At 42.3% G+C, this 23,496-nt stretch overlaps 1 pseudogene; it reads right to left on the bottom strand.

Annotated features, from left to right (window-relative positions):
- The window catches only part of LOC127919416 (leucine-rich repeat protein SHOC-2-like), a 29,025-nt pseudogene extending 6,978 nt beyond the window's left edge, over positions 1-22,047 (bottom strand).
- Positions 22,048-23,496: the final 1,449 nt, after the last annotated feature.

Raw genomic sequence — 23,496 nt, 5'->3', positions numbered from 1 at the left:
ACCTACCTGGTTAAATAAATGCGTGCATACATTTTAAGTATGGGTGGTCCCGAGAATCTAACCACCACCCTGGCGTTACAAGCACCATGGTCTACCAACTGACCTACAAAGGGCCACATGTAGTTCTCTCTCTATTCTGTATCCAAATGAAAGCTTGTGACCTCCTCCAATAAGCTCCTTGTTTCTCGATGACATTTGGAGTTCAGGTGAGGATGGAAGGAATCAAGGAAGTACTTTTGAGATTCACTCCTAGTCCGAGTTGTTTGTAGCCTGGGTACCAGTCTTTCTGTATATTTGGCAAATGACAGAGTACAACGAGTGGTCTCAGCAGAAACAGACCGGTACCCAGTGGTATGAGGTAAAATGTACTTACCGATCTCCTCTGGCAGGTGCTGCAGCAGGTTCTCTCCCAGACCCAGGTGGGTCAGGTTGGTGAGGTGACCGATCCCACGGGGCAACGTGGTCAGCTGATTATTGGTCAACACTAGTTTCTGAGAGGATACAAGCAAAAATGGAATGTCAATATCACATGATGAAAACAGCTTAGCTGTTGGTGAATAAGTTATTCTATCAGAGCTCCATCGTTAAAACCCTGGAGATATAAAATGGTTTATTTAAAAGGTCCAATGCAGCAGATCAATATCAAATTGTTTTCAATAAATAAAAAATAAATAAAAAGAGATTATTATCCAAGAGCAATTTCTCCAGCAAAAATTGTGCTAGGAGTGTCAGAGTGGTCTGAGTGGGGGAGGGGACAAGTGAAAGATTCCCAAACCAATAAGAGCACTCTTTCTTATTGGTCTATTAACTCATTTACCACTTGGTGATGTCAGGCCAAAACTCCAATCAACCAAAACAGGCTTACATTTTAGAGACGGTCTTTTCAAACAGCTCTTACGCTAAAAGAGCATTACCATAATTTTTACAATTTCACAGCATTATTCCAACCTTAGTGTGGAAATACAAAAGTATGTGGACACCTGCACGCCAAACATCTCATTCGAAAATCATGGGCCTTAATATGAAGTTGGTATCCCCTTTGCTGCTAGAACAGCCTCCACTCTTCTGGAAAGGCTTTCCACTAGATGTTGGGACTGGCTTCCATTCAGCCACAAGAGCATTAGTGAGGTCAGGCACTGATGTTGAGCGAATTAAGCCTGGCTCACAGTCGGCGTCCCAATTCATCCCAAGGGTGTTTGATGGGGACTGCCAGATGGTGAGGCATGATTCATCGCTCCAGAAAATGTGTTTCCACTGCTCCAGAGTCCAATGGCGGCGAGCTTTACACCACTCCAGACGCGTGGCATTGTGCATGGTGATTTTAGGCTTGTGTGCGGCTGCTTGGCCATGGAAAGCCATTTCATGAAACTCCTGACCGACAGTTGTTGTGCTGACGCTGCTTCCAGAGGCAGTTTGGAACTCAGTAGTGAGTGTTGCAACCGAGGACAGATGATTTTTACGCTCTACACGCTTCAGTACTCGGCGGTCCCATTCTGTGAGCTTGTGTGATCTACCACTTCACAACTGAGCCGTTGTTGCTCCTAGACATTTCCGCTTCACAATAACAGCACTTACAGTTGACCGTAGCAGCTCTAGAAGGACAGAAATTTTACGAAATGACTTGTTGGAAAGGTGGCATCCTATAACGGTGCCACGTTGAAAGTCAGAGCTCTACACTAAGGCCATTCTACTGCCAATGCTATGGAGATTGCATGGCTGTGTGCTCAATTTTATACACCAGTCATCAACAGGTGTGGCTGAAATAGCCAAATCCACTCATTTGAAGGGGTCCATGCATTTCTATATATACACATAGTGCCTTCGGAAAGTATTCAGACCTGGACTTTTCACATTTTGTTAGATTCAATTGTTCCACCCCCCCCTCAATCTACACACGATACCCCATAATGACAAAGCAAAAACAGGTTTTTAGAAAATAACACATTTACATAAGTATTCAGACCCTTTACTCAGTACTTTGTTGAAGCACCTTTGGCAGTAATTACAGCTTTGAGTCTTCTTGGGTATGACGCTACAAGCTTGGGAGTTTCTCTCAGTCTTGTCTGTAGATCCTCTCAATCTCTGTCAGGTTGGATGGGGAGCGTTGCTGCACAGCTGTTTTCAGGTCTCTCCAGATGTTCGATCGGGTTCAAGTCCGGGTTCTAGCTGGGTTACTAAAGAACATTCAAGAGACATGTCCCGATGCCACTCCTGTGTCATCTTGGCTGTATGCTTAGGGTCGTTGTCTTGTTGGAAGGTGAACCATCGCCCCAGTCGGAGGTCCTGAGCGCTCTGGACCAGGTTTTCATTAAGGATCTCTCTGTTCGTCTTTGCCTCGATCCCAACTAGTCTCCCAGCCCCTGCAGCTGAAAAACATCCCCACAGCAGGATGCTGCCACCACCATGCTTCACCATAGGGATGGTGCCAGGCTTCCCAGATCTGTGCCTCGACACAATCCTGTCTCTGAGCTCTTCGGACAATTCCTTCAACCTCATGGCTTGGTTTTCGCTCTGACATGCACTGTCATCTGTGGGGGCTTATATACACCTTTTACACCAATCATGTCCAATCAATTGAATTTATCACAGGTGAACAACCAAGTTGTAGTTTATTTCTTGTTTACAATAACGGCTTACCACGGCCACACCCTAACAACACTGGGCCAATTGTGCGCCGCCCCTTTGGGACTCCCAATCACGGCCGGTTGTGATACAGCCTGGAATCGAACCAGGGTCTGTTGTGACGCCTCTAGCACTGAGATGCAGTGTCTTAGACCACTGCACCACTCAGGAGTAGTAATATCAAGGACGATCAATTGAAACCGGATGCACATGAGCTCAATTTCGAGTCTCATAGCAAAGGGTCTGAATACTTCCGTAAAAAGCTTTTTCACTTTGTCATTGTGGGGTATTGTGTCTAGATTGATGAGGGGAAAAAACTATTTAATCAATTTCAGAATAAGGCTGTAAAGTAACAAAATGTGGAAAAAGTCAAGGGGTCTGAACTTTCCAAAGGCACTATAAAAGTATATATAAATCTATTTTTTCAATGCATTGAGCCTTTAAAAGTAGAAGAAAGATTACTTGTGTCAATGGAATGACTCATCACAGCACTACAGTATCACTACATCGGTTAGTGGTCTTTGAATGGTTTATAACTCAACACATTTTAGTTAAAGGTAGGCCTAAATGCTTACGTGACAGTGTAGGGAAATAACGTAATAGTATCAAACCTGTAAATCTTTCAGGTAAGCGATTTCATTCGGGAGCGATTCCAGCTTGTTCTCCTCCAAGTCGAGCTCCCGTAGTTTCCTCAGGTTGCCAATACCATGTGGCAACTTCTTGAGAAGATTGTTGGACAATATCAAGACCTGTGAAAAAAACAAGATGTTTCAGAACACTGAAGCGAACGGTCACAACCTGTAGCTTGTGTTACAGACCTAAAAATAACTAAATAGTTGATCACCTACTGTATGCTTAAATAGGAGAGTGATAATAATTTAGATTTTCTGGTCCGTTTGAATAATGTATGAATTGATGATGGCAATTCATACATAGTAGTAGTAAGTCCACATTTCTCAGGAAAGATCCCATCTGGGAATTCTATCTAGGCCTCACCTCAAGCGAAACGAGACCGCAGATGTCCTCAGGGATCTTTGTCAGCTGATTGGTGGCCAGGTTGAGCTCCACCATACTGGTCCACGTGCCAAAGTCTAGAGGCAGAGACGTCAACTGGTTGTCCTGAAAAAAACAAAAAAACAATGACAACAATTCCAGAACCAGAAGAGAAAGAAGACATGATGAGCAACACCTTATTGAACAATGTCACCTCTTTACCTAAGCCACCATCATCACCAACCATTGTCAACCTTAAAGGGATAGTTCGGGATTTTAGCAATGAGGCCCTTTATCTACTGTTAGCGTCAGAAGAAAGAGACTTTGTCCTGCCTACATAATGTCTGGGACTATCGTCTTGGTCCTCTTACTAGAAGTCATCAAAACAGAGGGAAGGAGATGACAACACAACAATGGACAGCATCCTTACCTTCATGTTGAGTTTGCTGAGGACTTTGGCCCTGGAGAAGATTCCAAAGGGGATCTTGTTGATGCGGTTGTGCTCCATGTTGAGAGAGTAGATGGTGGAGAACTGGGAGGGTCCTCCCACCGGGTAGGACTGGAAACAGTTCCTCGCCAGGGTTAGACTGGTCAGATTCACCAGACTAGACAGGAGACCCTGGGATAGAGAGAAGGAGGTAGATAGAGATGCTATATCCCTAACAATACCATTAAATGCAGCAATCAATAAAAGCACCACTCACTTCTGGTAACACAGAGATGTTGTTGTTTTCTAGGTTGAGCTCTTCCAGTTCTCTGCACTTGGCTAGCGACCTGGGGATGGCTGACAACCGGTTGTACCGCAGACCCAAGCGGTTTATGCTTGCCAAGTTACCTGCAACGAGAGACGGTTAAGTACGAAAATGACAATCAACAAAGTCAGATATTAGATATCATGTTAAGCATTTCAAGTGTATGTATGTATTTGCTGGTGCAATCAAATTCCCCCTCTGGGGGATCAATAAAGTACCATCTTTTATTAAATACCAGCACTTGCAGTTCCTAAAACTGTAGATTATACAATTAATGACAATTCTCACATGTTTTATCGTCACAATGTACAGTTAAGAATGTGCAGCTGTCTCAGTATTGGTATCCTGTAGGCAGAGTATAGGCAGATGATTGCATTGAGGAGAGAACATTTCTGACTGCTGAGGTCCCGGTCAGTCTCACCTATAGTTTCTGGTAGGTCCAGTAGCTCGTTGTGCTGTAGGTCCAGGTTGGTGATCTGGGTGCAGTTGCCGATCTCCTTGGGTAGATGTTCCAGCTGGTTATGAGCTACGTCCAGGGTGATGAGGTTACAGAGCTCCCCTGCAGAGAGGCAGGGCCAATACAACAGTCAACACACAAACGTGACTAATCTGGACAAGAAGCGCAATCAGAGTTATTAGCTGATGGCTTTAGCTTATTGACAACACTGCAGCAATGTCTTCTGTAATGCCGCGTTTACACGAGACAACTTTCAAAATCCTAACGTCGCTGAGCTGCTCACATTTAACCAACATCTTTCCTGTAGTTTCTTTTTGTCTGGCTAACGTAGTGGTGCGCACACTAAACCATGTGGCTCAGACAAGCCTCAACGTTTTCAGGCAGACATTCACGCTTGCCATACAGAGTTGAAATGTCTAGCCAATACATTTGGAATTGAATAACACTGGTAGTAAACTTCAGAGCTGTAACGATTTGATACTTTGGCTTTGGTTAAAGGCAAGTACAAACGCATACTAGTAGTAGTCATCACTCCTTCTGGAGAGTCCATCATCATCATCATCTCCTGGCGAGCTCTCATTGGCTATTGCTGATCACTGTTCTCAAAACGTGTCATTGCAACTCTCACACTACAAGAGCATTGGAGATTTCGAAAATATTTGGACGTCTGAAAGACGGGATCGGTAGCCCTCAGATTGCGTCACTGAACTGAGCGTCGGTGACGGCCGTGCACCCCAAGTACGCAGCGACATGGGGATTTTGTCTCCGATCTCAAAAACGTGTCTGGGACAGCTAAAATCAGGGCCAAAAGTGTGTGTATGCCCCCAGGTTATGTTAGGCAAAAATGACGACGCATCGTCATCACCCAATCTGCCAGCCTCAACTCCCTCCTCCTCAACACTCATCTGTTTGATCTTGTTCTCATGGATGACTCTCCTTCCCGCTCTCCTCCCACTCCTTCCCCCACTCACATTTCCCTCCCTCGCCCCAACTCACCACTCTCTCCCATTTCCCTCACCCCAACCCCCCCCTTTCCCTCCCTCCTCCTCTCTCATTCACCTATCTCGGCAGGCAGCTGTTTGATCTTGTTCTCACGGATGCTGAGCATGGTCAACTTCGCCAGGTTCCGGATGTCCCTCTCCACCGCCGTGATCCGGTTGAACCTCAGGTACAGTGTGGTCAGCGACGTCACCCGGTAAACCACCGCCGGTATCTCCTCAGTTTGTTATGCCTCAGGTCCAGCATCCTCAACTTCTTCAGGAGTCCAAGGACTCTGGGAGGCTGGTTAGAGAGTTCTCACTCAGGGCTAAGGTGACCAGGCCAGACAGGCAGCCCACTTCTGAGGGGAGGCTCTGGAGCTTGTTGCTGTACAGGTAGAGCTCTGCCAGCTGGGTGAGTTCCTTGATGGAGGTGGGTAACATGTGGATGGAACGCTTGGACAGGTCCAGACGCATGGAGTTCTCCTCACGGCACTTGTTGAGCTCTTTGATCACCTGGGAATGGGAAAGTTGTGTGTCCATGTTATTGAAGACATGTTATGGGTTTCCAAAACTCCGTCTTGTGGACCCACGGTTAGTTTGCCTTAGCACTACACAGCGGATTTAAATAAATCGACTCCTCGACAAGCTTTGATTATTTGAATGAATGGTGCAGTGCTAGAATAAAAAAAGATGTGGCCCCCTTGGGGTCCCCAGGACTGAGTTTGAGAAACACTGTGTTGTGTGATGTAGAATAATAATAATAATAATAACAGTTTTTTCTGGATCAAATTGGGCTTAGGTGGTGGGTGTGGCAGGGGTGTGGACGCCAACCAATTTTTTTTTACATTTCTACACAATTTGCCATGTAGCGGAGACGAAAATATGCCATTTAAAACCTAATTTCCTGCAATTCTACACATTTTGCCATGTCTTATGCTATCGGAGTGACTCAAACATTAATTTTAGACATTTGTAATAATATCTATAGACATTTGTTCTATAGATATTTGTTCTCAAAGTATTGAAAATTTAATATTGGTCCATTATCTTTTATACATACTTTACATCTGTATCCGAAAGCTACACAACGCCATACATGTGGTCTGCGGTTGAGAGGCCTGTTGGACGTACTGCCAAATTCTCTAAAATGACATTGGATGTGGCTTATGTTAGAGAGATTAACATTAAAATTCTCTGGCAACAGCTCTGGTGAACATTCCTGCAGTCAGCATGCCAACTGCAAGCCCCCTCAACTTGAGACAACCATGGCATTGAGTGACAAAACTACACATTTTAGAGTGGCCTTTTATTGTACCCAGCACAAGGTGCACCTGTGTAATGATCCTGCTGTTGAGTCGGCTTCTTGATATGCCCCACTTGTCAGGTGGATTGCCATCCGACTGCTGAACACGCACTGCTATAAGTCACTTTGGGTTAAAGTGTCTTCTAAATGGCATATATTACAGGTTTGTTACTGCAAATAAAAGTCCTGGGCGGGCAACCCAAGTTGCTTTTGGGCTGCCCATGTCCAAACAGTACCCCCCCTCCCCCCAAAAAAACATTACATTTAAAAAAATAAATTTTCAACCACAAATAATGTGTACGTTATGATACATTAGGCTGTGTGTTTTGTGATAAAGTGTCATCTCACCTCGGCATTGCTGGACTTCTTGCGTGTCCCCGGCGCCGGGTTGGGCCTCTTTATCGTGTTGTCCACGGAGAAGGCGACGGCAGGCGGCGCGGAACCTGCATCCTTCTTTCCTTCTTTGGCGTCTTTCCCTTTGGCCTTGGGATCCTTGCCGCCTAAACCAGCCAGAGCCTTGGTCTCTTTTTCCTTTTCTTTCCCTCCTGTCGGACCTCCTTTCAGGTCCTTCTCTTTCCAGTCTTTGTCTTTGTTACCTAAAGTACTACTCATGGCGTCGACGTGGTTGTCGGTCCCCCTGCGGAGTCTCTCATGGGACCGCAACTCCCCAACTGTCACTCTCCTTGGTTTGTTTGGAGTTTTCCCTCAAAAAAGCAGTCAGCCGACAAGTAGGCGTGGAGAGGGATAAGAGTAGGAGACGACCTTTATAAACACACCAGCTGATACATACCTGTGTGGGCCTATACATTTACTTCACAAATCAATCCCTGTGATCCAAGCGGTTTCGTTTCTCAGAACGCCATAGGGAGTAAATCCTTTGAAGCTGTGACTTGACAGGAGTGGTGATGGCAGCCATGGGCCACCTAGTTGTTTGAACTGCAGACGATTCCCTTCAGTTTGGTTTGAAGCCAGTTCAGACTAGAAAGGTCATCGAGGTTCTCATCATCCTTTGGGCTTTTTGAATGCTGTTGAATAAAACATAGACAATGAGTCAAAAGGCTGTTCAACGTGATCATATTTGAAATGACGAGTCAAAAATCACATTTGATATCTTAGTGAATAGCCGTAATAAATGAGGCAGGTGGATGATATTTTAGGCCGATATTCAATATCATTAAAGGGGCAATCAGCAGTTGCTACATTCATTTTTGGACTAATGATATGTACCCATTGATTCTTGATGAATATACACTTATAAATGCCTCGTGATCTTAGTTCAACTGTCACACCCCAACAGAACCCGAAAAATAAGTTTGTTTCACTCCAATGTTAAAACAAAGTAAAATGTAAACAAACACTATATAGCCTCAAAACATGGTTCAAACGAATGTTGATATCATGGATGACTAATCCTTGCATCCAAAGTTCTGTCTATGAATTTGAGAGTGAGTCAATGTCTCCAGCCCCATGCCTCAGCTTTTTACCTAACCAGGGGTGGGGAGTACACATTACTATTGTTTCTACTACTGATTGCCGCTTTAAAATGTGAACATTTTGAAAACAGAATTTCCCCAGAGAGCCATGTACGCATTCATGTATCAATTTTAAAAATCAAACAATACATTTTACTTTGTTTTTACCAATCTAACTACAAAACATAATGGCAATAATAGCATTCAAATAAAATATCTCTTGTAAATGAAGATGGCATACGCCTACTCACAATACAGGTAAATGCATATTCAATAGGGGCGTCGAGTGATTGGGCTAGTTTTGGCTGATCAGTGGAGTCGTACCTTATTTACATAAGTATTCAGACCCTTTGCTCAGGTGCATCCTGTTTACAATGATCAACCTTGAAATGTTTCTACAACTTGATTGGAGTCCACCTGTGGTCAATTCAATTGATTGGACAGGATTTGGAAAGGCACATAAGGCCCCGCATGTTGACAGTGCATGTCAGAGCAAAAACCAAGCCATGAGGTTGAAGGAATTGTCCGAAGAGCTCAGAGACAGGATTGTGTCGAGGCACAGATCTGGGGAGGGGTACCAAAACATTTTTGCACCATTGAAGGTCCCCAAGAACACAGTGGACTCGGAGAAGGGCCTTGGTCAGGGAGGTGACCAAGAACCCACACACTGAAAGAGCTCCAGAGTTCCTTTGTGGAGATGAGAACATTCCAGAAGGACAACCATCTCTGCAGCACTACACCAATCAAACTTTTATGGTAGAGTGGCAAGACAGAAGCCACTCCTCAGTAAAAAGGCACATGACAGCCCGCCTGGAGTTTGCCAAAAGGCACCTAAAGACTCTCAGACCATGACAAACAAGATTCTCTGGTCTGAACCAAGATTGAGCTCTTTGGCTTGAATGCCAAGCGTCACATCTGGAAGAAACCTGGCACCATCCCTACGGTGAAGCATGGTGCTGTCATGCTGTGGGGATGTTTTTCAGCAGCAGGGACTGGGAGACTAGTCAGGATTGAAGGAAAGATGAACGGAGCAAAGTACCAAGAGATCCGTGATGGGAGTGAAGGTTCACCTTCCAAAGGGACAACGACCCTAAGCACTCAGCCAAAACAACATAGGAGTGGCTTTGGGACAAGTCTCTGAAAGTCCTTGAGTGGCCCAGCCAGAGCCCGGACTTGAACCTGATCGAAAAACTCTATAGAAGCCAGGAAAAGTTGTGCAAATCTTCATCCAACTTGACAGAGCTTGAGAGGATCTGCAGGGAAGAATGGGAGGATTTTATTTATTTGATAAATTAGCAAAAAAATTCTAAAAACATTTTTTTTGTTGCTTTGTCATTATGGGGTATTGTGTGTAGATTGAGGGGGAAAAACTATTTAATTTTTGAATAAGGCTGCATGTGGAAAAAGTGAAGGGGTCCAAATACACAATATATTAGCCTACTGATTAACAACATTTGCATAGAAGCATCACGCCGGCATGTAGGCACTGCTGTTAGTTTGAGGATATGAAATAACATCTATTCAATGTAAATGGGTTTGCTTATGAAACTAGTATTTGTCATTTTCTGTGAAAAATTTTTTTTTCTGCAGTCAGGACAGAACTGTAAACTCACCTACCAAGACAAAATTCAAAACAACTCAATTGGCTAGTTCAGCCATCTGTCAAGAAATGGGCGGGTTCTAACTTGTATCCTACTGCTACGATTGGATAGCGTGAGGCTGTAACTCTGTTTACTTTCTCATCTCATTTGGTGCTGTAATAATAATAATAATAAATGTACTGCTACTATGACAACTAGCTCAATGGCATTTGCTACCAAGTCATAAATGTACATCATATCTAACAAGGACAAGGGGGAAATGTCTCGTTGCCGAAAATGGTGCATGTGTAAAAACCAGCTAATGTTAGGAGCTAATAGCCAACGTAGCTAGCAATTTGATATCTTAGGACCATGCTTATCTAGCTAATATACCTAGCTAGAGTAGCTAATATACCTAGCTAGAGTAGCTAATATACCTAGCTAGAGTAGCTAATATACCTAGCTAGAGTAGCTAATATACCTAGCTAGAGTAGCTAATATACCTAGCTAGAGTAGCTAATATACCTAGCTAGAGTAGCTAATATACCTAGCTAGAGTAGCTAATATACCTAGCTAGAGTAGCTAATATACCTAGCTAACACCACAGATGACATGGCTAATAATCTTAATCTTTGCTAACAGGTCACATGTGCTTAGCTTGCTTATTTTTTTTCCACCTTTATTTAACCAGGTAGACTAGTTTAAAACAAGTTCTCATTTACAACTGCAACCTGGCCAAGATAAAGCAAAGCAGTGAGACACAAACAGCAGAGTTACACATGGAATAAACAAACATACAGTCAATAAACACAATAGGAAAAAAGTCTATATACAGCATTGGCAAATGAGGTAAGGCAATAAATAGACCAAAGTGGCAAAATAATTACAATTGAGAAATTAAACACTGAAGTGATAGATGTGCAGAAGATGAATGTGCAAGTAGAGATACTGGGGTGCAAAGGAGCAAAACAAATGAATAATAACAGTATGGGGATGAGGTAGTTGGATGGGTTATTTACAGATGGGCTATGTACAGGTGCAGTGATCTGTGAGCTGCTCTGACAGCTGGTGCTTAAAGTTAGTGAGGGCGATATGAGTCTCCAGCTTCATTGATTTTTGCTATTTGTTCCAGTCATTGGCATCAGAGAACTGGAAGGAAAGGCGGCCACAAAAGGAATTGGCTTTGGGGGTGACCAGTGAAATATACCTGCTGAAGCAAATGCATCGGGTGGGTGCTGCTATTGTGACCAGTGAGCTGAGATGAGGCGGGGCTTTACCTAGCAAAGACTTATAGATGACCTGGAGCCAGTGGGTTTGGCGGCCAGCCAAAGTGAGGGCCAGCCAATGAGATTATACAGGTCACAGTGGTGGGGAGTATATGGGGCTATGGTGACAAAACGGATGGCACTGTGATAGACTGCATCCAATTTTCTGAGTAGTGTTGGAGGATATTTTGTAAATGACATCACCCGAAGTCAAGGATCGTCAGTTTTACGAGGGTGTTTGGCAACATGAGTGAAGGATGCTTTGTTGGGAAATAGGAAGCCGATTCTAGATTTAATTTTGGATTAGAGATGCTTAATGTGAGTCTGGAAGGAGTGTTTACAGTCTAACCAGACACCTAGGTATTTGTAGATGTCCACATATTCTAAGTCAGAACCGTCCAGAGTAGTGATGCTGGACGGGCTGGTAGCGATTGGTTGAAGAGCATGCATTTAGTTTTAATTGCATTTAAGAGCAGTTGGAGGCCATGGAAGGAGTGTTGTATGGCATTGAAGCTTATTTGGAGGTTTGTTAATACAGTGTCCAAAGAAGCAGCAAGAGCGACATCCTTGATGTATACAGAGAAAAGAGTCAGCCTGAGAATTGAACCCTGTGGCACCCCCCATAGACTGCCAGAGGTCCGGACAACAGGCCCTCCGATTTGACACACTGAACTCTGAGAAGTAGTTGGTGAACTCGGCGAGGCAGTCATTTGAGAAACCAAGGATGTTGAGTCTGCCGATGAAAATGTGGTGATTGACAGAGTTGAAAAGCCTTGGCCAGAATACAGCTGCACAGTATTGTCAAATCGGTGGAGATTATGATATCGTTTAGGACCTTGAGCGTGGCTGAGGTGCACCCAGACCAACTTGGAAACCAGATTGCATAGCGGAGAAGGTACGGTGGGATTCGAAATGGTCGGTGATCTGTTTGTTAACTTTGCTTTCGAAGACCTTAGAAAGGCAGGGTAGGATAGATGTGTCTGTAGCAGTTTGGGTCTGGAGTGTCTCCCCCTTTGAAGAGGGGGATGACCACAGCAGCTTTCCAATTTATGGGGATCTCAGATGATACGAAGGAGGAGGTTGAACAGGCTAGTAACAGGGGTTGCAACACTTTTGGCTCATAATTTTAGAAAGAGAGGGTCCAGATTGTCTAGCCCAGCAGATTTTTAGGGGTCCAGATTTTGCAGCTCTTTCAGAACATTAGCCATCTGGATTTGGGTGAAGGAGAAATGGGGGAGGCTTAGGCAAGTTGTTGTGGGGGGTGCAGGGCTGTTGACCAGGGTAGGGGTGGAAAGGTGGAAAGCATGGCCAGCCATAGAAAAATGCTTAATGAAATGCTGAATTATCATGGATTTATCAGTGGTGACAGTGTTTCCTAGCCTTAGTGCAGTGGGCAGCTGGGAGGAGGTGCTCTTATTGACCATGGACTTTTTGGAATTTGTGGTGCGGGATGCACTTTTCTGTTTGAAAAAGCTATCCTTTGCTTTCCTAACTGCCTGTGTATATTGGTTCCTAACTTCCCTGAAATCGTGGGGGTTATTTGATGCTTGCTTACTGCATGCATGTCCGGGCACGTCGACACAAGCTTTATTATTAGTGAATTAACTAAAATATTTTATTTTGGTCAGTGTCAATTCATTCATTTCTCAATACTGCACCTTCCTGTTGGAGAATGAGCCAAGCTTGCTGCTGTGGTTGATTTTCCCAGCTAGACATTCCTCAGCATTGTGCAATTAGAGCTAGGGCTATCATATCATGGTATTTTTTACAGTACATTTTTTCTGCACTTATTTGAGAATTTCCACACTGCCCCATAGGGCTGCACAATACAGGCAACACATCTAAGCAAATCTAAGCCTTATTTTTAACCAAATGTTTCAAATTGTGATTTAGATCAAAAACACTTGGGTGAACTGTTGGAATCATGGAAGTAGAATGTGGGCACTTAGAATACAGTGTTATTTAACATGACAAGAAATGAAAATGCCAGGGAGGAGTTATTGTGACAGGGTAGGTACCAAAGTGTTAGTCAGCATTTCCTAGGGGACCCTATAATCTTTGCTTACATTAAAATGTTCCTTCATGTAGCCAACATAGTCATGCTTAGCCTATTCCTCTTTGATTTTGAAGATACTGTTGCGCAAACAACATGGTGATTTAGGCCTACACCATCACTGTTATCAAGATGTATTAGCTAGCTTTGCCTCATTAGATTTATTAGCTAACTAGCGATTAGCGGCTAAAACTTGCTAAGAAAAGACAAACAGTGTAATTATAGAACGCTTGAGGATTTACATTAAGCACAATGTATAGTCATCAAATGAAACAGCATCGTACATGCAACAACGTTGATGACAACTGCATTGACCATGCAGACTGAACGCAAGAGTCTCATGGTGAAGCAACAACAAATGCGCTCCTTGAATGAAAGGGGACGGGGCTAAGTCAATGTGGGAAGCGGCATGGAATGCGAGAGCGGAAGGGGATGACTCAAGTAGAGGTAACTATAAATATTTTCATTACACACGTCATATCACATTTACAAACCAAACATACAAATACTGTTATAGAAGGTAAACAAAACAAAAAAAACACTACTAAACAGTCCATGGATCAATACCGGTATATAGTAAAATACGGTATACTGCCCAGCCCTATGTGCAATGCTCGTGGCTCAGGCTGGTACAGCTTTGCTATGTAGAAGGACTATCAGCTAAGCCGATAGAATAGAAAAGGCCAATATCGTCCTGATACGTCGGCTTGGAAGATTATCGGTCGTTCTCTAAATCCTATCATACCACAACATTGCAATATTATTTGAGCTAGCTGGCTGTACCAAAACTACAGTATTTTTCCATCACAGCTTGTTCAAAACAAATTATATTTGTCACATGCCCTGAAGACAACAGGTGTAGACTTTACTGTGAAATGCTTACTTACGAGTCCTTTCAACAACAAAAAATAATTGAATTTTAAAAAATTGCAAATAAGAAAAAAATGAAATACTGACAATAAAATAACAATAGCGAGGCTATATAAAAGTAGTAGAGGTAATATGTACATGTAGGTAGAGGTAAAAGTGACTAGGCAGCAGCGTATGTGGAGAGTGTGAAAGTGTGTCAATGTGCGACTGAGTGTGTGTGGTGTCATAATGCGTGTGTATGTGTTGGAGCGTCAGTGTAGTCACTGTGTGGGTAGAGTCCAGTGAGTGTGCATAGAGCCAATGCAATAATGTCTCTACATATTTTTAAATAGGGAGACAATGTTTTCAGCACTTATTTCCATGACTGATCAAAATCATTTTTGCAGGAGACCACGGTGAGCAATAAAATCACAGTACCGAATCTACGGTGGACCCCATTTAGTCGACTGGTTGATTGGCTTTTGGTCGACCAAGATTTTTTTTTGTCTAGCAGTAGCAAAAATAAATAAATCATGGTGTACAAGACACCTGTCTGACTGGCACCTGTTTGAGTGGACTGATCCATCGTGGGGGTGGCACAGTCCATCACTAAGACATATGCTACTTAAATTGTATATGGTTATATTATGTAAGAACAAATGGTGCAACACTAATAAAAATAATATTTTATAACAAATGTGCCTTCTCCTGCGATGGATAGTGTTCGCTGTCCTCAGTTCTGAAACACATCAGCGCGTTGCTGAATTGGCACATTTTCCGAGACCATGTTGCTATGTGCATAATAGAGAAGTTAACCAGCATATTGGTGTTGAGAAGAAAGCTGTGGAGGAGGCAGCAGCGAAGTTAGGAGACAAGAACACAGCCCTTGCCTTAATCATCTAAGAAAAGTGAGGAGAGGAAACCAACTTAAATTAGGTCTATAATCAATAACCTAACTGTTAAATGTGCCTGGCTTTATAAATCATCCATATATACACTACCAGTAAAACGTTTTAAACCCTTGAATTACTAGGTGTTCTTTATTTTTAATATTTTCTACATTGTAGAATAGTGAAGACATCAAAACTCTGAAATAACATATGTAGTAGCCAAAAGTGTTAAACAAATCAAAATATATTTGAGATTCTTCAAAATAGCCACCCTTTGCCTTGACAGCTTTGCACACTCTTGGCATTCTCTCAACCAGCTTCATGAGGTAGTCACATGGAATGCATTTCAATTAACAGGTGTGCCTTGCCAAAAGTTAATTTGTGGAATTTCCTTCCTTAATGTGTTTGAGCCAATCAGTTGTGTTGTGACAAGGTAGGGGGTATACAGAATATATATTTTACCAAACTGGGCTCAAGTCCATATTATGGCAAGAACAGCTCAAATAAACAAAGAGAAATGACAGTCCATCATTACTTTAAGACATGAAGGTCAGTCAATATGGAACATTTCAAGAACTTTGACAGTTTCTTCAAATGCAGTCACAAAACCCATCAAGAGCTATGAAACAGGCTCTCATGCGGACCGCCACAGGCAAGGAAGACCCAGAGTTACCTTTGCTGCAGAGGATAAGTTCATTACAGTTACCAGCCTCAGAAATTGCAGCCCAAATAAATGCTTTAGAGTTCAAGTAACAGGCACATAACATCAACTGTTCAGATGAGACTGAGTGAATCAGGGCTTCATGGTCGAATTGCTGCAAAGAAACCACTACTAAAGGACACAAATAAGAAGAGGAGACTTGCTTGGGCCAAGAAACACGAGCACTGGACATTAGACCAGTGGAAATATGTCCTTTGGTCTAATGAGTCCAAATTTTAGATTTTTGGTTCCAACCGCCATGTCTTTGTGAGACGCAGAGTTAGTGAACGGATGATCTCTGCATGTGTGGTTCCCACCGTGAAGCATGGAGGAGGTAGTGTGATGGTGCTTTGCTGGTGACACTGTCGGTGATTTATTTAGAATGCAAGGCACACTTAACCAGCATGGCTAACTCAGCATTCTGCAGCGATACGCTATGCCATCTGGTTTGCGTTTAGTGGGACTATCATTTGTTTTTCAACAGGACAATGACCCAAAATACACCTCCAGGCTGTGTAAGGGCTATTTGACCAAGAAGGACAGTGCTGCGTCAAATGACCTGGCATCCACAATCACCCGACCTCAACCCAATTGAGATGGTTTGGGATGAGTTGGAACGCAAAGTGAAGGAAAAGCAGCCAACATGTGCTCAGCATGTGGGAACTCCTTCAAGACTGTTGGAAAAGCATTCCATGTGAAGCTGGTTGAGAGAATGCCAAATGTGCAAAGCTGTCATCAAGGCAAAGGGTGGCTACTTTGCAGAATCTCAAATATAAAATACATTTTGATTTGTTCAACACTTTTTTGGTTACTACATGATTCCATGTGTGTTATTTCATAGTTTGTCTTCAATTATTATTCAACAATTTAGAAAATAGTATACTTTTTTTTTTTATTTCCCTTGAATGAGTAGGCGTGTCCAAACTTTTGACTGTTACTGTGTATGTATATGTAAAATAATATGGGATATTTTCCTTCAACACTACCACCCCTCCCATAATTGGATTAAACTAATGAACACCACCACTTAGGATTCTACTTCCAGCTTATACGAACTATATACATTTTACAGACATTATATTTTACATTAGTTATGTTCGTCTTTAGTCCCATCCTTCAGCTCCCCTCAACCCCTTCCATCTATCTCTGAACACCATCCAGTTGATTTCTATTTGCCATATGTTGTTTTTTTTGTAACATCTATTTAACTAGGCAAGTCAGTTAAGAACAAATTATTATTTACAATGACGGCCTAGGAACAGTGGGTTGGTTAACTGCCTTGTTCAGGGGCAGAACAACACATTTTTAGGTTGTCAGCTCAGGGATTCGATCTTGCAACCTTTCAGTTAATGGCCTAAAGCTCTAACCACTAGGCTACCTGCCGCCCCAGGCTGTCAGCCTAAGAGCTGTAGCTAAGAGCACCTCCTGTTTACTCTTAATTTCAATAGGCTACAGTACTGCATCAATAAATCATGAATTCCTTCATTATATCACACAGCATACAAGTCATTCATGATTTGAAATGCAATCAACCATTTTAGTTTTAAAATAAAATATAGTGAGCCTTGAATAATTAGCGTAAACAACAAATAAACCATTCCATTTCGGAAATTTAATTCACGAACGTTACAACAAACTCTGGTATGCTTATAATTTAGTGTTGTTTACATTGTTCCAAACAGTCAGAAAATGTTTATTGTAATCTAACAGCCCCTGTTTGGCACACATAATATGCACACACTGCTTGCTCCTTACATTCTTTTTCTTGATCTCCAGTATTTTCCATAACTAGTCAAACTCATTCCACACATCTGACTTCCCCTTTACCTACTGAGCAACCAGTAAACATTCCCTCATTTTGCTGTAACGTGTTAGTGTTAAGAGTTTGTTATAAGCAATTATTGATGTGATTATGATATGCTATAGACCAGGCCCTATTGGTGACACGCATGCAATACATATATGTGAAGGCAGCAAGGATTGAGGAAATGTTTTTTCTAAACAAATTAAGGATTTCATCAACTACTTTTCAGTCAGAAATGACTGTTGCAGCTTCAGCAACACGGACAACGCGTTAAACACTGTTGATGTTCTGTGGTGGTCGCTGCAGCAGGGAGGATTGCGATCATCGTCATTTGGGTCTTAATTATTTAATTGAACAGTTTGCTTAAAGCATCAGACAAGCTCAGTGCATATCTGATTTGATTAAAGCACATAGGATTGTGTCTATTTCATGGAAAAATACACAAAATGTCAACCAAATAATTGGTCAAAAGAACAGACGACTGGTTGACCAATATAGAATTTCTCTCTTCTTCTTGGGGACAGCTCTAATCAAAATACATAGAATCACAATACATATCGTATTGGCGCCTAAGTATTGTGATAATATCGTATTGTGACGTCTCTGGCAATTCCCAGCTCTATTAGTGAATAAGCTAGGCCATAGGCAACTTCAACAGGTTAAGTGATATGACATTGTAAGCCAATGAAGGTACTACAATAGTTACAAGTGATGTTGAGAAAACCTGGTAAGTAAGTTGGCCTGACTTAACCTAAAGGTCATAAAAGACAAATTGACAACAACTGTCAAGAGCTTCAACATCAAAATGATTTATATAAAACCAAAGGCTCTTGGTTTCTGTCTTTGTTCTGTCCATAGAAATAGATTATCTAGGAAAGGTTTGGAACCTCTAACCCTCATTCTAGTTCTGTGGTTCCATCTCACAGCCTGTAGTACAGTAGTAGCATCATTTGTATGTAGTAATAGGCTACAGTATGAAGCCTAATAAAGTAATCTGTTATGCTCTAGGTATGTGTGTGTGTAGTGTAGAAAAAGAGCAGGCTTGGCAACAGATCAGAGCTAAGGGAAAGGTTAGCACTGCTGCTGAGAGTAGGTGTTTGTGTGTGTCTAATCTTTGGGAGGAAGCGGTCTTCAAAGCATAAGACTCATAAAACCTATAGGGGTAAAAAGGGGTCCTGTTAATGACAAAGAGATAAGCTTAAAGGCCAAATTTCTGCTGTTTTTATATCAAATAAATTCTGTAATAGCTCACAATTAAAAATGGTCAAAAATAAAAAACATTGCTTCATTAGCAAAAAAAACTACATTATTTTGCTAGGACTGTCAGAGTGGGGAAAACTTGAAACTTGCTGTTATTGGCAGTTTCATCAGCACAATATTATACAAAAACACAGGAAAAACTGAATGTTGACTAGACAGGGTCTTTAATATGGCTCTGTAGGTACATTTTGTGCTGCTCTTCTCAGTAACAGTTATGTTCACTCAACAGAGAAGTATCTAGCAGCACGGACCTCACTGACTTAGGATAACTGTGAACTCCATATTAGGCTACTAATAAAATGAGAGAAAATAGATGGTGAATATTAAAATACATAACAATGAGACTATACTGTGAACTAGGCCTAGAGCAAAGCAGCAATCACTGAATGACCTCTGACTCAACCCAGATTCTAATGAACTAAGAGAAAGGTGATGGACGTTGAATATCAAAACACATGACTGTATAAAATAATAGTTGGTTGTATCAAAGCAGGCAGCTTCTTTGTATTTTCTTTTGGGTCCCTCGTCACTAGTTGCCACAAAGTCATAAACCCCGTGCCACAAAGTCACTGCTAAACTTAAGACCAAAAAGCACATTTCTGTTTTCATGTAGAGTATTTTTACAATATAGCCAATTTTGACTTTGTGGCATTGGTAACTTGTGGTAAGTAGGCTATCACATCAATCATGTCTTAGATAAAGGCAACTATGCAACACGGCAGTGGGGTCTGGGGTTGCCTGGCGACTCATTCTGAATTTCATTTTGCTGCTCTAACTATCATTCAGTCAGACTGCCATCGTAGAAGTCCTTTCTGCTGACGTTAAAGTGAGGGGCGTTATACAAAACAAGTCATCTGCGATTGGATTGTCTCTAACCAATCAGAGTATCAAAAGCAATGACCATTTCTGAAACGCCGCTTTACCCACGTGTTCAGGCTCTGGCCACACCCATCGGTTACTGGGACCAACCAGAGCGGTTTGAACGTGTTCGCATTCGAGAAGTCCTCTGGGAGGAGATCAAATCCAGACTCATTGTGGAGAATACATTTTAATGGGCGTGGCATTTGGCCGGAGAGATGTGGATTGGTCACCAGGCATAGTCTGGGGTGCATCAAGTGTCAAAATCCCAACAATAAACATGGCAACGGCAAGCAGAGAACGAACCTACTGGCCCTCACCTAAACAAGCAGTGGGTGTGATGTCAGTGTTTGTTTATTCTTTAAATTCCTCTTCAAAACCATAAAATGTACCCAAAGGTTTGAAACAAACATAAGCTAGTTTAATAATATGCAGGTGACCGAACCGAAGGAGCACTCTCTCACCCCCCCACTCCAGAAAAATTACTTGTGGGCGAAGTCATGCTGTAGAAAAAGCACATAAGGTCAAGGGTCACAGAGCGCAGCAACTTTCCAGTTATTTTTCATCACTGACTGACTAAATGGATCATTCCAGATTCCACTCCATGGAGAGGAACCAAAAGGAGAGGAACCAAGTTTGGGACGAATGACAGGCAGTGCAATAGATGATATACATAAAATGAGAAGGCTGGACACCGTTTTCCTCTGATTATTATGATGATGATCCACCACCACCATCATCACTGTAGCTTTCCTCAATTCACGTGCCAATTGTTAAGCCTCTACTTGTATAATGTAGCCTATAGCCAGTTGGTGGACATCTTGGGCAAAGCAAGCAGTCACTACTACCAATCCTGCCAAGTCTTCCCATGTTGTTGCGTCATGTTTGCTCAAGACTGGCCAATTTTCTTCATCTCTGTCCTCTCCCTTTGAGGATTGCATAAGTATACGCATATATCATCATCACTGGAATAAAGTTGGAATAACACACAGGTTTAGGCTTTGATATGATACAATCACTACAATTGTGCAAATACATTTAGCTGCCAGATTTGTAATTGATTGGGGGTTAAGGACTTTGGAACAATCTCCCCATGTCCACTCCTGAATGAATGAATGACAGACAGTTTATGTCTGCTCTCTTTCCCTTGCATATCTTTTTTCATTTTACAAAGCATTTAGCTAACTAGGCAGGCTTAACAACTCTCTCACTGACTGACTATCAAAAGATGATTACAACCAATAGGCCTAATACTACGCAGCTCCTGTAATGTGTGTCTACATTTGACAGTGATGGCAAGAGATGCACTGGTGAGGTGGCAGGCAGCTACATAACCAGCCCACAGCACACGCAGGACGTAACCGTGCCAATGACAAATCCGTGGAAAGAGAGATTATCGATATAACCGGTGCCACAGTTCGTGGAAGTCAAGTTACGTCCAAGATCACGATTGATATGCGTAAAAACGAGACGCAAACCAACCTGTGTGTGTGATACAGCAGCAACCGATGGGGTGGTCCTGCTGTTCTTGTCAGAGCCACATACTAACGTTAAATTGGTTAGTTAGCCAGCCTACGAACTGGATGACATAAACTAGCTAGTTAGCTATTGATTGTTTAGGAAAAGTAGCCGCAAATAGCTAGCTATTCTTAGTGTCACCCTTGTCGTGCTAACAAAATCTAAGCAAGCTAGCTAAATCATTTAAACTGGTCATGAAATCAAAAAACGAAACGTAAACACATCAAGCTAACTTCAGAAGCTAAGTGAGGCTGGCAAACATTTTTTTGCAACCATTCAGTCAAATCGTAGAGCAAACAACCTGGACAACGTCATATCTAGGTGCAATTCTGGTAGAGGAAACAAATATCAGTCTCAGTAGCTAGATGGCCTTCTTAATTATAAAAATGAATTGCTAACGTTAACCTCCAAGCTCACATACCCGAGCGTTCTGACTGCGCGGTTCCCGTAGGCCCCACCAAAAGCAGCTGTCAGACTTGGAACACCATCCCGACAATCGCGAGCCTATCACGGGGAAATAAGCAAGCACGCAACCCCACTATCGCGCTGTTCAATCCTGTAGCTACCTTCTTCAACTGTACTGACACCTAAATAATAACAACTATTATGTTCAAATCGTTAGTTTACAGATTGACACTTGGTCATCATTCAAGACCGTTTCTCGTCAAGCATTTTCGCAGAGCCCTTTTCTCGCTCTCGTAGTGAAATGAGGAAAAAAAATAAAACATTCTCAAAACAGCGGCCATTCCGAACGAAGCTTGAACAAAAGAGTGCGGTTCTCAGCCTACCGAAAGGCTGCGTCATCAACCCAGCTATGCGGATGACAAAAAGGACATTTAAGAAGCCTACTATAAAACATCAGCTTGATTTAAAGGTGTATTGAAAGGTATGAAATAATATAAGTGTTTTACCTTCAGAGGTGTGACTCTACCATCCCTGCTTCCTCCTCTTTCCTACCACTGCTGTTGCTTGGGTCCCCTCCCTACCACCAAATTGCGTCACACGCACGCATTACCAATGTATCACGAGACTTACTTGAACAGAAAAAGGTGTTTGGGTGAGTGTAAGTGAAAGTGGTGAAAATGTGTAATTTAGCTACCTGGCATATTTATTGTCATCATAAAAGTGTAAAAGTCAGAAAAACCCGGAATATAACTCAGAGCTTTTTCCTGGGAGTGAAATTGAATGTTTGAAGCAAGCATATATTGTTCGTAGGGTTCAGTATAAATTCGTTTATATTCGTATTCAAACAGTCAGTTCGAATAATAATGCACATCCGAAGAGGTTGGATTAGGTCTGCTCCATGAGCATCTATTTTAGCCACGACCAGAGCTGCCAACTCTCACGCATTAGCGGTGAGACACGCATTTGACCCTCTTCTCATGTTCTCACGGCACAGCTTTTATATCACACGCATTGAAAAGTCCTCTGATTTTATTTGTCTAATTATTCAATTGTATAGACAGCGCGTTCACTTTTCAACTGTGCTCCAAATCGTTTTGAAATCAGGGCATCTGCGTCTGCAATGTAACATCACGAGCAGGGCCTTGTCTTGCCACAGCACTGTGAACAGCGGCACATTGAAGCATATGATTGGCCTAATTATGTAAGAGATCAAGGGGATTGGAGGCATGTTTTAAAGAAACGCCCCTCAAGATTTGAGTGGCGCTAAATAGAGAGAGAGAGACCACGTTCTGTGCTGAGGTGTGTGCACAACGGTAGCGCGCTGTTTTATGTACAATGTCGTCAACAAAATGTGCTTGCTGTTACTGCCTTCCCTATTGCAGAATCCAGATTTTAGACAGCATGTACTAATGTCGATTTAATCCACGTTTGCATTTAGTCCCCTCGTTTGGTGATTGGCATTTAGGTTGTGACAACGAACAGGCAGCAGACAGACGCACACAGTTTTAGTAGGGAAGTTTGGTATTGTGACCTAATTGGTAACTATAACAAATAATTTGGTCAAACAGATTGTGAACTACGTTTGATTCAAGAGGGGGGGGGGGGACAAAACAATATAAAAATGATTTGGTTTTGGTGAAGGGGTAGTTTTATGTGATTTTCAGGAGATTGTATTATCTATTTACTTTATTTAGTCTGATCAGTGGAACAATTCTCATTCTTAACATCGGGCTAC

Source organism: Oncorhynchus keta, unplaced genomic scaffold (genome assembly GCF_023373465.1).
Source record: "Oncorhynchus keta strain PuntledgeMale-10-30-2019 unplaced genomic scaffold, Oket_V2 Un_contig_16600_pilon_pilon, whole genome shotgun sequence".
Taxonomy (NCBI): domain Eukaryota; kingdom Metazoa; phylum Chordata; class Actinopteri; order Salmoniformes; family Salmonidae; genus Oncorhynchus; species Oncorhynchus keta.
This window is presented reverse-complemented; position numbering and strand designations above follow the sequence as displayed.